Source organism: Lontra canadensis, unplaced genomic scaffold (genome assembly GCF_010015895.1).
Source record: "Lontra canadensis isolate GAN:19392208 unplaced genomic scaffold, GSC_riverotter_1.0 scaffold145, whole genome shotgun sequence".
NCBI classification, from domain to species: Eukaryota; Metazoa; Chordata; class Mammalia; order Carnivora; family Mustelidae; genus Lontra; species Lontra canadensis.
In genome coordinates, this window is record NW_022631139.1 from 3,009,767 (window position 1) to 3,025,591 (window position 15,825).

Genomic DNA, 15,825 nt, shown 5'->3' on the forward strand with positions numbered 1-15,825 from the left:
TAACTCCTTCCTGCCTGGTGCTTGGTGCTTAAGACAGAATGGTTCATTGATATCTAGTCACTGTTGGTTATCAATGATACTTGGGAGCCTGGATTTCAGGATCCTTCAATTGTAGACATTTCCATTCCATGAAGCCATAAAATGTCTCACTGTGGCTAAATGTTTGCCTACAGCCAAACTGTAATGTATGCCCAGGTGTCAATCACTCTACCAATTAGTTCCCTGAGGATATCTTATCACATGTCAGAACCCAACGCTCAGACTGCATGAAGAAAATCTGAGAAGTAGGAAAGGAAACTAGACAGAAGAGTTGATTATGAAAGCAATTTATACACAAATTTTTACTCAATACTATATACATTCCTGATTCATCAATAGAAATATTCATTTTCCTCATCTGTCCTAGGGTTTAAGGAAGAGACAAATAAAGTATAAGATAAGATCCATGCCCTCAAACCATTGTTGGGCTTCTTGGAGCAGCAAGACATATTACATAACAGGGAAAAAAAAAAAAAAAAGCAACCAATCCTCCTAGGGAGACATTTCTTATCACACGAATTCAGGTTGCAGATCAAATTGCCTGTGTCTTGTGATCATTCACTGAACAAGCTAAATAGATATCTAGCTATCTAAAGAATAACTTAAAGTAATATAATTCCCCAAATGTAAATTATGACCTAATATTACCTAATATTGGTAGGTAATATTAAATTATGGTAAATTTCTACTTAGCTAGGTATAATTTTATCTTGGATTAAGATTTGATGCTTGAAGAAATAAGCTGTCAGTGATCAATGTTGATTGTTGAGAATGCTCTAACTTTGGGGAATGACTTCAGTAAAGACAAATTGAAAGATGTAAAAAGGAAAAATACCGTGTAAATGTACAGGGTACCCACGTTATGCAGGGTGATCTGGTCTGTCTGAAGAGCTGAGCCAATGTTTGCTGATCATACTTATCAGTAGCCAGGGTCCCTCACTGTGAGGGGGTTGCTGTGGGTGGTACTCCATCTTCAGGACACAGGACATTGCTGTGAGTGGCAGGGCTGTGATTTGAGCTGGGGGTGTCCAACCCTGGGCTGTCTTTTAACCCCTGCACACCACCACCATTCATAGGTCAGAATATAAGGAGTTTCCAAAGAGAACAAAGTTTTCTTTCACAGGAGGAGGGAAAGATGTTGGTTCAAATGGGCTTTTTAAGTACATTTCCTTGTATCAGGCTCTGGTAATTACCCCTAGGACATTTCCTATTTAAGAACTATGTAACTTCCAGGGCTCCTCAGTGTCTCAGTCATTAACCGTCTGCCTTTGGCTCAGGTCATGGTCCCAGGGTCCTGGGAACGTGACCCATACGGGCTCCCTGCTCTGCGGGAAGCCTGCTTCTCCCTCTCCAGCTCCCCTGTGTTTGTGTTCCCTCTCTCACTATCTCTTTGTCATAAATAAATGAAATATTTAAAAAAAAAAAAAAAAAAAGAATCATGGAGCTTCCGAAAAGACCTTTTGGAACATGCTGCTTTTAAAGGACTTATTTGAGTGAAATGATATTTGTCACTCACTGAGAAAACAAACAATGCTGGAAAAAGTCAAAATCCATTTTGGAGGACAGTCAAAGGAGGACAGAATCCACAGTTTTCCTTCAAAGTTCAGACACCCTGAGGCTGCGTTTCCCATTCAAGAGCACTTCTGGGCCATTTATTTCCTGAGGCTCTGGTCTCCGCCTGCCTATTTTCACTGTTCTTTCTTCCCTCTGTTTCCAGGGTGGTGCTTTGGGGATAAGCCAATGCTGAAGTTGCACCGCCTTGGAGGCACAATTATCTGAGTTCCTGGCCTTATCTTGCCCTCCTTGTCCAGGGGCTGTGGGAACAGAAGTCTGACGGTCTGGGCAGATAAAAGGCTGACCTCTCACTGCCCTGCCTCCTGCCTCCAGGGTCCCCCATGGTTCTCCTTTGAGCTCCCGTGAGAGGGCCCTCCCCAAGGGGGAATGAGTGCAGGGTGGCATTCTCTTCCACCTCAAATCATGGTATCTCCTTCTGAGCCACTAGTGCCTCCCTCAGGGATGCTTAGACTGCAGCAGCATATTTCTCAGACCTCCTCTGGCCTCCCTGCACCAAGCCCTTACAAGGTAGCCAGATGTGGCCATTTATCCTATTCTGGGACCCAAGGCCCCAAGGGTTCAGGATTCCCCAGGAAGTCCCTGTGACAGGGCCTTGGACAATCAGTGTAATTGGCCAGAGAAGGTACACAGAGCCAAGACAGAGAGGCCCAGCGCACTGCCCTCACTGGCACAGATGGATTTGACCCTATGCAAGTTTAACTCAGAGGCTGGACCCCACCCCTCCTTGCCACCTCACCAGCTACTGTTTGCTCCACTGCTAAGCTGTGAGGACAACCTCAGGATAGTCATCTCACCCTTTTGGGCCTCTGTGCCCCTGATGCTTGTGTACTCACCACCCCACAGTATGTCCAGGATCCAATGAGCCCCACGTGTAACCAGACTCGTAATCTGTAGAAAGTGACCAGAGCAGTGGACAGCATGCCTGCATTCCAGCAGTTGTGCATTGCACAGGTAAAATTTCAGGCCTCCAGTGTGACAGACCTGGGTTCAAGGTGCAGCTCGGCCATTCAGTAGCTTCCTCCCTGTGGGAGAAAATGAGAAGATATAGGAAAAGGTCCAGGCTTAGCATGGGGAAAATATTCAGTAAATATTAGTCTGAGCAGGAAGAGAGAGACTCAGTGGTATAGAGACTTAAACCAGGTGTCTGCAAACTAAGGCCCACACCTCAAATCCAGTCTGCCACCTGTTTTTATAAATAAAGTTTTATTGGAACACAGCTGCACTCATTCATTTGTCTATGACTGGTTTTTTGTAACAGAGACCATATAGCCCTCAAAGCCTACACTATTTACCATGTGGCCCTTTATCAAAAAAGTTTCTTGACTCCTGACTTAAACCAACAGGAGAATCTCTAATGGCTCAACTTATAGGCCTAGAGCCCATGTGGGGCCCATAGCCTCTCTCTGGGGATACCACCACCCCTGATGAATAAGAAGCCATGAAGGAAAGACCTGCAGTCAAGATTAAGAACCAGACATCAACCAGGGAGGCCCACGTGGGCCAGACTATGGATACACAAAGTGCCTTTGTTCCCATCACTTGATCTGCTAGTGTCCAGGCCAACAAGGAGAGGGCTCCTCTTGTAGTCTTCACTGTCTCTTATCTTCTAGTCACCCTCTGTCAGTACAGGCCCTAGGGACTCTGCTACTACCCTGCAGAAAATCCTCATCTCAACGTGACAGGAGTGGGAGGAAAGGCAACACACAGGCTCCCCCTGGGATTACAGCTATGGAGCCTGCCAGCTTACCTCCTAAATTCAGAAAACAGTGCTTCTCACCCACTGCCCAGGTAAGGAAGAGAGGTAACTCTCCACATGACAGGTGTTGGGCCAGGTGCCTTGCCCAGACCTTACTGAAACCTCTTACCCCTCAGGAGGTTATCACCTCTCTTTTCAGATTTGGAGCTGGATACTCAGAAGTGTGTCTGCATTTGACCAGTTATAAAATGGTGGATCCGAATTCAGCCTTAGGGTCCCTGAGTATACACCCATGTTCTTTGCCTATGCCACCACCACCAGTTGGCTGATAGGCCATGAATCACATTCCATGGCCATAAATTGAGGACCAACTGTGTGAGGTTTTGGGGATATGACAATGAACAAACTAGCAGTGATCACAAAAAGGAACTTATATTCTATGGGGTTTGGACAGATAAATACTAGACGTATGGGGATAATGCTCAATACATCAGATAGTGCCAAGTGCTAGAGAAGACAATCAAGTCAAGAAAGGAGATAAGGAAGGCCAGGGATGAAGGAGGTACCGTTTTATTTAATTTTGTTTTGTTTTGTTACATAAACTAACTCCTTTATTATAGGCCAGCAGTGTTTCAAATGGTGGAACTTCTACTGGTCTTTCAACTCCTTCATCTTCTTTTTTTGTTTTGTTTTGTTTTTAAGATATTATTTATTTATTTGAGAGAGAGTGAGAAGGGAAGAGCACAAGCAGGCAAGAGAGAGAGAGAAACAGGCTCCCCGCTGAGCAGGGAACTTGATGTGGGGCTTGATCCCAGGACCCCTGGATCACAACCCAAATTGAAGACTTAACCAACTGAGCTACCCAGGCACCCTACTTCTTCAGTCTTCTGATGGCAGACTTTACTGTGACAGCAGAAGTGGGATAGTAGGTCCAGGCACCACCAGCTGTGGATTCCATGCAGGAGCCACAATGCCAGATCTCACAGCTTGCCTTTTCATCAAGGTGACACCTTGCCACAGAAAGAGCAAGTGTACATGGCATACCAGCTCATTTCAGTCTTCTTTTTCATGAGGGAAGCTCCATAAAGGGTCCTATGTTTACCCACGATTCTGACATTCTTGGAAGGTTTAGCCATGTTGCAGCAAACTAGGTCTGAGCCCAGAGAGGTGAGGGAGATGAGGGAGATACCATTTTAGAGAGCATGGCCAAAGAAGTCTTCATTGGGAGAGATAATGTTTGAGAAAGACCTAAAGGAAGCCAGGGAGTCAAAAAGGAATATCTGAGAGAGTACAAAATAAGCAGAGAGCATAGCAGGTACAAAAGCCCTGAGGTAAGAGGAGACCTGGCCTGATCAAGGAACACTGAGGAGGCAGTATGACTAGAAGAGAATGGTGGAAAGAAGTAAAAAAGAGACAAAGATCAACAGGGGAGGTAGCAGAAAGACAATGGGACTATCCCAGCACTTGTTGTAGCAGCTGGAATTCCACAATCATCCTAAGTTTTGGGACCTCCAAACCTCCTGGTAGAACGCTCCTGCCCCTGAGAGAGGAACCCTTAAGCATTCAGCTAATGCTTCAGCAAAAGACTAAGAGCGAAGACCTGGAGCCATGGCATGTGGTGAGAAGGAGTGGGAGGGGAGAAGAAGCTAGGGAATTCTGGAGGAGTGCCTGAAATGCAGGGGAATGGGAGACAGGGGGTACTGTAATACCAAGACCCCCCATTTGTCCTCAGCTGTCCTGAGAGATGCTTTAGCTGAGTGCACAGGTTTGTGTACACACAGAGGCCAGCTTCCAGAAGCCTTTCTGATATTGCTAGTTGCATCTTCTGGGTCTGAAGGTTTTCTGCAAGGACTAAGTGTGAGTGCAGGGCCCAGAGCCCCATGTACCTGCAGTTCACAGGGAAGCTGGGAGCAAAAGGATGTGGATCAGCCCCTCACCTACAGCTCTGGGTACATGGAAGCTCTGTGGGTACCAGCCCGGTAGAGAGCACAGAGCAGCAACCTTCTCCCCTGAAGTGGAGGGTCTGGCCTAGAAGGGGGTGAAGAGAGAACCATGAAAGAGTGTGGACAAAGGAGGTCCACCCTGCTGTTCCCGATGTTCAAGATGCCACCTTCCTGGGGAAGGAGGTCCTCATGCCATATTCAGCCTCACCTAGTTTTCGCTGGCAGAATGAAAGCACAGACCAGAAATGCAGGCTCCTTCTCCTGGAAATCAGAGAACTGGAGAGAGCAGCTCAGGCTCAGACGGCTTAGGTTAGAGCCCAGGATTCCACCACCTCAGGCTCTCCCCCCACCACCCCACCACCCATATGCAAGATAGAAATTGATGCAATTCTCCCCGCAGGCCAGCCACACTAATAGTCAGGGTCATAAGCATGGGAAAGATGTTAAGAGGTTATGTGTACCTGCTTTATATTTGCACACTTTTCTGCTTAGTCTGATAAGCAGTCCAAACAGCAATTCAGTTAAGTGACCAAAGCCACTTAAACACATACACACAAATTCATCCTGTGTGCCTCCTCCCCTCAGAGAATATGATCCCAGCATGAGAATCCAGCTTCTATGGGAGTGACTGGCTTCTCATCTCCACCTGAGGACCCTGTTGGAAATCAGGCCCCCTGAGCAACTGTTTGTGCTTGGAATCACTGGCACATAGCAAAGCCATCCACACTTCCTATCTCACTCTGTCCTCACCCAGCCTGGTACAGCGGAGGAGGGAGGGGTGGACAGGACATTAGCATTCATTGAACTCTATCTGTGCCTGGGTGCCAGGGCAGGCTGTTCGTGGGCCCACCGGGAAGGATGACACTGTTACACACCTGCCTAGATGAGGAACTTAGGGTTCTCACACAGCTCAGTATCCTGAGTGTTCCTGGGGTAGATATAAAGTCTGTCTCAAGGGCACATCCATAGCACATGGTGGAGCCTGCACTAGGATTCGGGTATAACTTGATCGCACAACCTCTGCAACTCGCCAGGCTCATGTAGGCAGGCAGTGCACCCCTGTCTATGACACTATGTGCTTTATGTGCCACAGTTCTAAGGGGGAAAATGCTTCAAGCTTAAATACTTCCTGCTCCCCCCAATACACATGCACATACACACAGACACCCAAGTCAGGAGAGCTGCAAGGCAGCACATACCCTCACTGGGCTCAGGTCTTTGTAAGCTTCAGACCCAGTGGGCATAAGGTTCCTACTCACTCTTGCATAGGGAAGCCTGGGGTTCCTTGTCCTGAGCCCCTCTCCATTTGTACCAGTAGGGCCCAGACTCACAGGCAGGTAGCCGGCTTGACTGGGTCTGAGTGCAAGGACATTATATTTCTTCCCGGGCCTTTTTCCCTCCCCTTTATTCACACTGAAGGAAATGGAACCTTCACCCAGGCCTGCCTCTGATAAGACTCTAGGCGCTGAGCTGAGCCTCTTATCAGGGAGTTGCAGGGAGATCTGGTGCCTGCCTGGTGGGCCTGGGGCTGATAAAGTGGGTCTGGGCCCAGCCACTCACCACCTGTTTTCTCAGACCCATCCGCAGGGCCCAACCCCTCAGAAACAGGAACAGTGAGACCCAGGAAGCTTCTCTCCATTCTTAAGCACCAGATAGACTCCTGGTGGCCACAGGCAGCAGGACCAATGAGGAGCAACTGGGGGTAAATGTTTGGCAAGGAGGGTTGATGGAGAGGGGGATGGTAGAGAGTTTTGGGGGACGTGGACATGGCAATGGACCTGGTGCCTCCCATGGAGATATCAGGACTACATCTATGGTTTGAGCCAACTCCGAGTCCTCTGGGAGGCCTGAGGCCTGAGCCTTCAGACGACCTGCCAGGATGGCTCCATCAAAGCAGACCCATGGGCAAGTTGCAGCTCCTAACAGATACCCAAACTGGGACTGTGCTGGTGGTGTGCCCTGACCTGGAGACTGAGCTCAAGGAGATTATCACTAGAATACCAAGATATGAGCAACTCTCAGACACCAAGGCTGACAAAGTCTGAAGAGCTAGAGATCAAGGGTAAGGGCAGTAGGGTAGCCAGAGTTGGGGGGACACAAAGGAGACCTCCTCCGATCTCTTCCCTGGAACCAACCAAACCATTACTGTAATCATTCTCTAATGATTAGCCAAAGAATTAGTGTATATAAAATTTCTGTGCAATGTGGAGAGATAAATGCAAAAGATGGTTTTACACCTGCACCTAGTAGGTGCTCGGCAATTGTTTTAGTAATCACTATACACTCCTGCTTTCAGAAGCTCTCTTTTGGATGATTTTTTCCTGCTACATTTCAATCCGGTCTGCTGAGAAGACCTCTCACTCAGTAAGCTTTTGATGACCACTGACTTACTATGTGTAAGCCACCTTGCAAAATGCCAGGATACAGAGACAAAGATGCCGTGGCCCTCCCTACACCCCCAGGGTAGTTTTCACATACTTGGTGAATCTGTGCATAGTAACAGGAGGTCACTTCCACTGGGAGGTCAGGACAGACATCCTCCTTAATGTGTAGGCATTCATTCACGAGGTAGGCCCCGGGTGGTCTCAACCGCAGGTAGAGGGAACAGCATGAGCCCAAAGCCAGGAGGTATGAAGTAGAATTAGAATCCATGTGACATACAGTGGGCCCACATACAGTGGGCTCTGCTATTACCCTGCATAAAATGAACTATCCTGCATGAAATGAACACATGAAATAATAATGTGAAAATTCAGGCTGGCTTGTGTCTGTGGCTCTGAGCTCTGAGCTCTCCCTCGGGTGCATTCCCCTGCCAGTCTATCGTGAGCTGACAAAGAACCAAATAGTCTCTGGAGCCATCTTGCAATATGTAGGACATACTTGTACCAAGAAATTTGTTGTTGTTTATCTAACATTCAAATTTAACTGGTGTTCTGCATTTTATCTGGCAACCCTAGGATGATGGGACCTGGGCATGGGTGTTTTTTAAAGAGTCCCATGTGATTCTGATGTGCAGCCAGAATTGAGAACCACAAACAAGAAGCTCTTGCTTTGAGGGAAGAACCCACATACTCAGTGCCTCAACTCCCAGGCCAGGTGCCTGGGTGCAAAGCCCTCTGGGTAAATGGAGCACTCCTAGTCTTAGAAACCATCCTTATTTCAAACATTTTCAAGATCCCCTTCTTACTCATTCATCCCAGCCACACATGGATGCTTCCCACAATGGTCAAAAACCTATTTTTTTAATGTAAATTTGAAGATCTGAAACACATCCTGATATTTAATACTTTAAGAGATTTATGTATTTTGTAATCATTTATTTTACATAATTATAATATTATTATATAATTATGGAAGCTATTCATTAACTGTATATATTTTAATACAAAATAATAAATCACTGTTCATAATCCTCCTACCTCTTCTATCACACCGTCTTCTTCACTTAACTTCTAATCACACTCCTGTCAGAACCTCAAATTCTTTAACCCTCAAGATGCCTAGCCTTGTGAAGTGTTACTTGCTGGAACTCCCCCCCACACACGCACCTCACACCTCTCTGCTCATGTCCACTACTCTCAGCCTTGCTAGCCTCTCATTGTGTCATGCTGATCCTTTCTTGGTGGCTTCTAAGTGCTCTTCTAAACTTGGAAGAGAAAAGGCTCTCCTCTCCCTCCACATACTACTTCAGAATTTCTAGAGAATCTCCTTTTTCATAATATCTCACCTGCTCATGGCCTACAATAGAAGGTGTAGTTTCTTTAACCTGACCTTTAAGATTATGTACTTCCTGGGGCCCCAGAGTGGCTCAGGCAGTTAAACATCTGACTCTTGATATCAGCTCAGGTCATGATCTCAGGGTCCTGAGATCGAGCCCAGCATCAGGCTCCATCATTGTCTCTCTTTCCCTCTCCCTCTACCCCTCCACCCCTACTCATGCTTTCTACTCTCTATCTCAAAAAGGGGGGAAAAAAAGGACTCTTTTCTTCCTATAATGAGATGAATAATGAAGTTTATTAATGATATTGAATCCGGTAGTGATTGTGGAAGAAGTAATAAGACACGGAAAAGGAAGAGAGGAAAATAAACCCAAGATATGTACTGGATTTAGCCATTCATCTCTCTTTCCTTCTCCTAAAAACATAGCTTCTATATTTCCCCCCAAAATAGGTATTTGAAAGGTGTAGAATTAAAAATTGCATTTTTAAAAGTATGAAACCATCTCTTCTAAAAAAGACAAAATTATTTGAAATCTGCTCTTAGACCATCTGACATATCTGGGAGCCCTAATCCTAACTAGTTAAACAGCCAACTCTATAACAGGCTGATGTCTCTTTTGGTAATTCTGTTTTCATTCTGTCACTTGGTCTGATAGAATAATATATTTTGTCTGTATTTACCCTTTTCCACTAAGATTATGTGTTAGATTTCAACCCTGCAATTAATAAGCTAAGATCCCTAATGAGGAAAGATGCACAATGTCTCCTGTCCATACAGCTGTATTAAAACATCCAATTCACCACTTCTGTGGGTTATGAGTTATAACCAGTTATCAGACTTTAGCCATACTACCCGCAAAATTCCAAAGTGAAACAAAGTCTAAGTTTGTTGGCTTTCTTGATTGGTCTCCAGGGCATTTATCACTTTCTGTGAAAGAAACATTTAATTTAGATGGCAGTTGATTTGTGTCATGGGATTTCAACTGACAGGAGGAAGAATTATGTATGTGTTTATAGCTTCTTTGCTTTTAAAAGATTAATGTTGGGGAAATATAAATCACAAGACCTGAACGGGGGGCTGGAAAGGCAGAACAGGAGAGTGCCAGGGTGATGGATTGAGACGTATTGTAGAGTGTCTTCATCAGCCAGAAATACAGTGGGAGGATGGGGTGGAGGGGTGGTGGGTCACGTGTGGTGAAGAGAAATAGCTTTTCCTCCCCTAGTACAAACACAGCACAGGGGCTTGACTGGGGGCAGCCAGCTTCCTGGCTGTAGTGCTGGGTACAAAATGAGGTGAACTGGTGACTTCCTGAAGCCCCTTTTCTGCTCTAATACCCAGAGGACAAAGGAGGGCTAACAGCAGAGTGGGAGACATCTGGAAGCCCAGCTATCCCAGGAGATAAACAAGGACTCCCTACTCCTCAAGTCATAAGCACTGTATCCCTCTACTTCCCCCACAGGGGCTCTGCATTCAGGGGCCATATGTGTAAACACACACATGTGCAGGAGCTATACTCAAATAAATGGGAATGATAAGAAGAGCTTGCTTGTGTTGGGCAGTGCCTCTCTTGGTGCCATGAAGGTACATCCTTCTGTATTGTTGAGTTAGCTGAGCATTAGATTATGAGACTGACGCACTGCCTACTGCACTAAGGAGGCACCTTAGCTGAGCATTAGAGACAGTCATATTGCAGGTGAGAGGAGACAGGACCTATAGCCGTACCTTTCTGGTGCCACAATCCACACTCCCTGTGCTGTGCATCACAACGTCCCCTTCAATCACTTTAAGATAACTTCTGTAGAGCAGTGTGTTGATGTACGTTTGCCCTTCTTTTCATCACTGCCCCCAAGCAATATACTCCCAATATCTAGGTCAAAATGTACCCTCCCTTTCAAACACTAGCCCAGCTTAAAAAAACGAACCACCATAGTATCATTCACAATACTAGCTAACAGGTATTGCATATTAAATCATACTGTGCCATCTATGAGCATCATCTCATGTCATTCTCACAACTTTCCTCTGAGGTAAGTTCTCTCATGATCCATTGCATATAGGAACAGTGAGCCTCAGCACACCTCAGCCCAGGATGGGGAGAAAGCTGCATCCTTTGGTGTAGATGCCCTCACTGACTTAAGAGGAGGAGAACTATTCCAGGGAATGGAAGAGGAGCCATGCATGCCTCCTACTCCTGTGGCTTTCCTTCCTTCTAGAATCCCCACCACAGCTCTACCCTTCTGGTCTGGAATCCACTGTCTCAGGGCCACTTTGGCCTCCCATGGCAGCTCTTGGGGGCAAGTGGTCTTGTCTGTCTTTAGAATATGGGCACTCATGCCCTCATCCAACAGAATTTCCCTGAGGCTTTGAACCAAGATCCCCAAGCAGTAGGAGTCCCCTCTACCTCCTATTCTCCTCTCCACCCAGCTCCTCTCCTAATAGGAAAGAGCTCTGCCGCTCCTGCCTATCAAACCCGGTGAAGGAAGGAGAAAAACATTTTCTCCATCTTGTTCGCCAACTGATGAGCCTTCTGGAAAGCCAATAACAAAGCATGGCTAACTAAATCATCATTATTTACACATGCAGCCTGATCGAGGACATTTAGTCATGTAATTAGGTACCTAATTATGCTGAAAATGCAATTATATGATTTTTTTAAGTGAAGTAAGTCCTCCAGAGAAGTGGTAAGGATTAGTGCACGTGATCCAGCTAGAGAGCAGGGACAGTAGAGGGCACATCAGTGTGACGCTGGGCTGTGCAGAGACTGAGTGACCTATACCTGAGTCACTTGTGTGAGCACACACATACTCACACACACACACAGTCTGTTGGCTTCACTTCTGTGTTCCCAGGACTCTACACTGGCCTGCTGCATACCAGGAGCTTAATAAATGACATCCATTAATATCATTGAAAGCTTAGTGTGCATCTGTGGAGGGATTGTTTAATGACTGACTTGGAGACTCTTGAGGAGGTTATTTATTTAACATGTGAGAGGCAGGTGTGCAGAAAAATGATAAAAGAGTCAGCTGGGACATGTCAGAGGATATTTTATGCAACATCACTTACTCGTTCACGTAGCATTGTGTCAGACGTTGAGGTATATAAAATACAGTCCTTGCCCTCTAGTAGTTAAAAATCAGTGTGGAGACAGACAACTGCAAAGCAGGTTAATGGTAATTTGAACAAGTTGTTCAGCAAACTGCAGCCTTCAGGCTAAACCCAGCCTCCGGCCTGTTTTGATAGAGTCATGGTTTTTACATTTTTAAAATATTGTAAAAAAGCAGACAAACAAACCAATGAATAGAACAAACAAAGAAGAATATATGTGGTCTATGTATAACCTAAAATATTTATGAGAAAGTTTGCTACCTTCTGCAGGGATAGAGGAAGGAGCACACGGCCCTTTGCAGAAGTCAGAGAAGGCTTCCCAGAGGAGGTGACATGATCTAAACCTGTTTGTAGAACAGGAGTTTGGAAAGGCTCTGAGACTCGGCATAGTACTCAGGTCTCCCAGGAGCTTCCTTCCAGCCTGGCCGCTGGAATATGAAAAACAAAGATGAAGGACAAATTGATAGGATTTCTACCTGGAAATAAGGGCTGTAGGCATCCAGAAGTTCTGAAATGTCAGGCAGTGGAACTTGAACTGGATCTTCAGCAGAAGAACCAACAGGCATTTGCCCAGACACACTAACATGCCCCAACATCAGTCAGAGGGAAGGGACAGATGACTCAGCTTCTCAGGCCCCTTCTAGCCTAGAGGCCATAGACTTAGCTCTGAATCATCGCAGGGTCCCTCTGGGGACTGAATGACCGGGGAAAGAAGAGCAGCTGGATGGAAGAGAGAGGCACACACAGACACACAGACAGCTCTACGAGGGCCCCTGACCTCCCACACACAGATGCCAAGGACACGAAGTTCCCTAGCCCTCTGCTCTGTGGCTCAGGGCTTTCCCCCTGACCAGGCCCTCAGCACTGCCTGGCATCTCTGTCCCTAAGCCTCCAGACTGCATCACCAAGCCCCCTTCCCTCAGCTTCTTCTCCCTTGGGGGAAGATCAGCCTGGCTCCTGGAGGACACTGTGTTTCTCTCCCATGTTCTTGTGCCACTGGGCACAGTGTGGAAACAGACTACTTCCAAGGCTCTGTTACCTCCTTGCTTCTAAAAAGCACACATCCTGTTCTCTGAAGCTATTGCCTCTGCTGCCTCTCTCACACACATGGCCATTGTCATTCTTAATGCCGTTCACCCTCAAAGGTGACTTACCTCAACTGCAACTGGCATCAGCCACTAGCTCCTACAGTCACTCACTGACAGGGGATACTAAGAATGACCCCAGTATCCATTTCAGTCACCCTGCCCTCCAAAGGCCCCGGCTCTCCTAGCTCCTGCCCATGTCCATTCCATATCTCCACTCAGGCAATTCCCCAGTCCAGAGGCTCCCCGGGCCCTGCAGCCTGGCCATCTCTCTTCCTTTCTCACCTCCCTTCCGCAGCTCAGATTCTGTGACCCATTTCTGTGGCCTTTGTTGTATGTCCTCAACTCCAGCCAGTAATTTCTAGGAAGTATGTTCAAGCCCACTACTTCTCACCTCTTCCACTAGAGTCCGAGCCACCATTCTCTCCACCCTGGGTTTTACCACAGCCTGCCATGGTCCCCTTCCCCTGCACAGTGTAATCCTGTCAACGTCTCAGTTCATGTCACTCCTTTTCTCAGAATCCTCCCATGGCTCCCATCTACCTCAGGGTGAGACCTGGTGGCCATCCAGGGATCTCAAGGCCCTACGTGGCCCCAGTTCACGCTCCAACCCTGTCTTCTACAGCTCATTTCACCACGGCCACACTGGCCATCTGGGTGTTCCTGAAATATGCAGAGCTGCTCCCTCTGTGTACAGCACTGTTCCCCAGATACCCTCATCCTCCCCTCATTGCCTGGGTCAGACCTCAGCCACATGCCACCTGTTTCTTGATGCCCTCCCAGCTGCACTGTTTAAACTTGCAGCCCACCCCTCCCCCAGAGCCCCACCCTTTCTTCTGCTTCATTGTTTCTCTTAGCACCATCTAGCACACTATAGAGTTTATTAATTTCTCCTTTGCATCATCTGCATTTCTTCCCTAGAATGTGAACTCCAGGAGGACCAGATCTCTGAGCTGTTTGTCCACTGCTGTCACCCAGCTGGTTTGGGCTGAATGCTCTCCTCGTCTTTTCTCATTCTCTCCTGTTGGCTCAGTCTAGGTGATCCAACTCCTTCATGCTGCATGCCTGCACCCAAACATGCCCATGGCTGCAAGCACACCCCACTAACTCACACACAAACACATGCTTACACACTTTCACACTCACACACACTCACACTGACCAGCCCCACCTCAGCACTTCGACCAGAGCCCCAGCGTGCTGCCCAGCAAACCATCCCCTTTCCCTGCCTCCCCACTCTCTCCAAGCTTCCCACATTCTGTAGAAGATTCTGTTTCAGTTTATCTCACTGGGAAAAAAAAAAGAAAAAACACTTCAAATACCAAAAGCATGTATAGGAATGTTTTAGCAGAGCTTTGCCATGAAGGGGACAGAGAAAGGGGCCGGGAGCAAGAGGGAGACAGGTTTTCCTTTTCTTAAATTTGGGATGGTCATGCTGCCAGAAGTGATCGGGTGGAGAGACTGATTCAGTGATTCAGGGGAGAAGGGAGGATCTCAGCAGAGTCCAGTAAGAGACAGGTCTAGTACACACACAAAGGTGCAGTGGTAGGGAGCCCAGACAGCCCTGGACAGCATCAGAGGGAAAGCTGAGATGTTCCTGATATGATGCTCCCTGCTTTCCTCCTAGTCCTCTCCTGCTCCCTCCCAGGATGCCCTGTAGAAATCCCCTGGCTCAGCTCTTCTCTTCTTCCTGCCCTTGGCTGTTAATGCCATCGAGGCCCTGGAAGCCCCAGCTGGGGCTCCAGCCCTTACCTCTCCCCTGAACCCCAGGCCCTGTGCACAGTGGCCTACCTTGTGCCTATGCTGCAACCTGAAGGCTCTCTGGGCATAGCAACACCCACCACCCCTAGTGATCCCCCACTCACCCCCCTCATAGTGAATGCAGCCCAGCCTTCCTGCTGGGGCCAAACCCTTGACTCTTCCTCCTCTGTTTGATTCTTTCCTCTTTCTTTCTTTCTTTCTTTCTTTCTTTCTTTCTTTCTTTCTTTTTCTTTCTTTCTTTCTTTCTCTCTCTCTCTCCTTCCTTCCTTCCTTCCTTCCTTCCTTCCTTTCTTCTTTAATTTGTTCACCTTACATCTAATCCAGCAGCAGCTCCTATTGACTCCAATTCCAGACGTGTCCAAAATACCTCCGTTCTTTCTCACCAGCACCACCACTGTGCAGGCCTAAGCACTTCCCTGGACCACAACTGTAGCAGTCCCATCCTCACCCCAACATTTCTCCTCAGCACGGCAACCCTGGTGACACTGCTCAGATAGAAACTTCTCAAACAGTCCAGCAGGAGACCCTCCCTGGCCTCCCACCCCTCTCAGATGGAAGCCATACTTCTTTCTACAGTAGCATGCCACACCTTCTAGGCCCACAGTCTCTGGCTCACCCCAGAGCTCACCAAGCGAGCCTGCCCCCAGCCTTCACACTGGCCAATGTCCAGCTGGAACACTCCTCTTTCAGACTCAGAATGAGCAAGGCTCATTCTCTCCCTGCTTCACACTGTATTAATGGGATTGAGCTGCTACCACAGAGCACTGTGCTGTGGCCTGGAAGACTTCAACAGCAGACATTTACTTAGGGTTCTGGAGACTGGGAACCCAAGATCAAGGCACTGACAGATCCTGTATCTGGTGAGAGCCTGCCTGCTTCCCAGTTCATAGATGACCAT

General features: G+C 47.3%; 1 protein-coding gene and 1 pseudogene across 1 annotated transcript in view; one reads left to right on the forward strand and one right to left on the reverse strand.

Annotated features, from left to right (window-relative positions):
- Positions 1-15,825, forward strand: part of GYPC (glycophorin C (Gerbich blood group)) — a 42,697-nt gene that overhangs the window by 11,744 nt on the left and 15,128 nt on the right. The window lies entirely within an intron of this gene.
- LOC116858978 lies at positions 4,182-4,446 on the reverse strand (annotated as a pseudogene).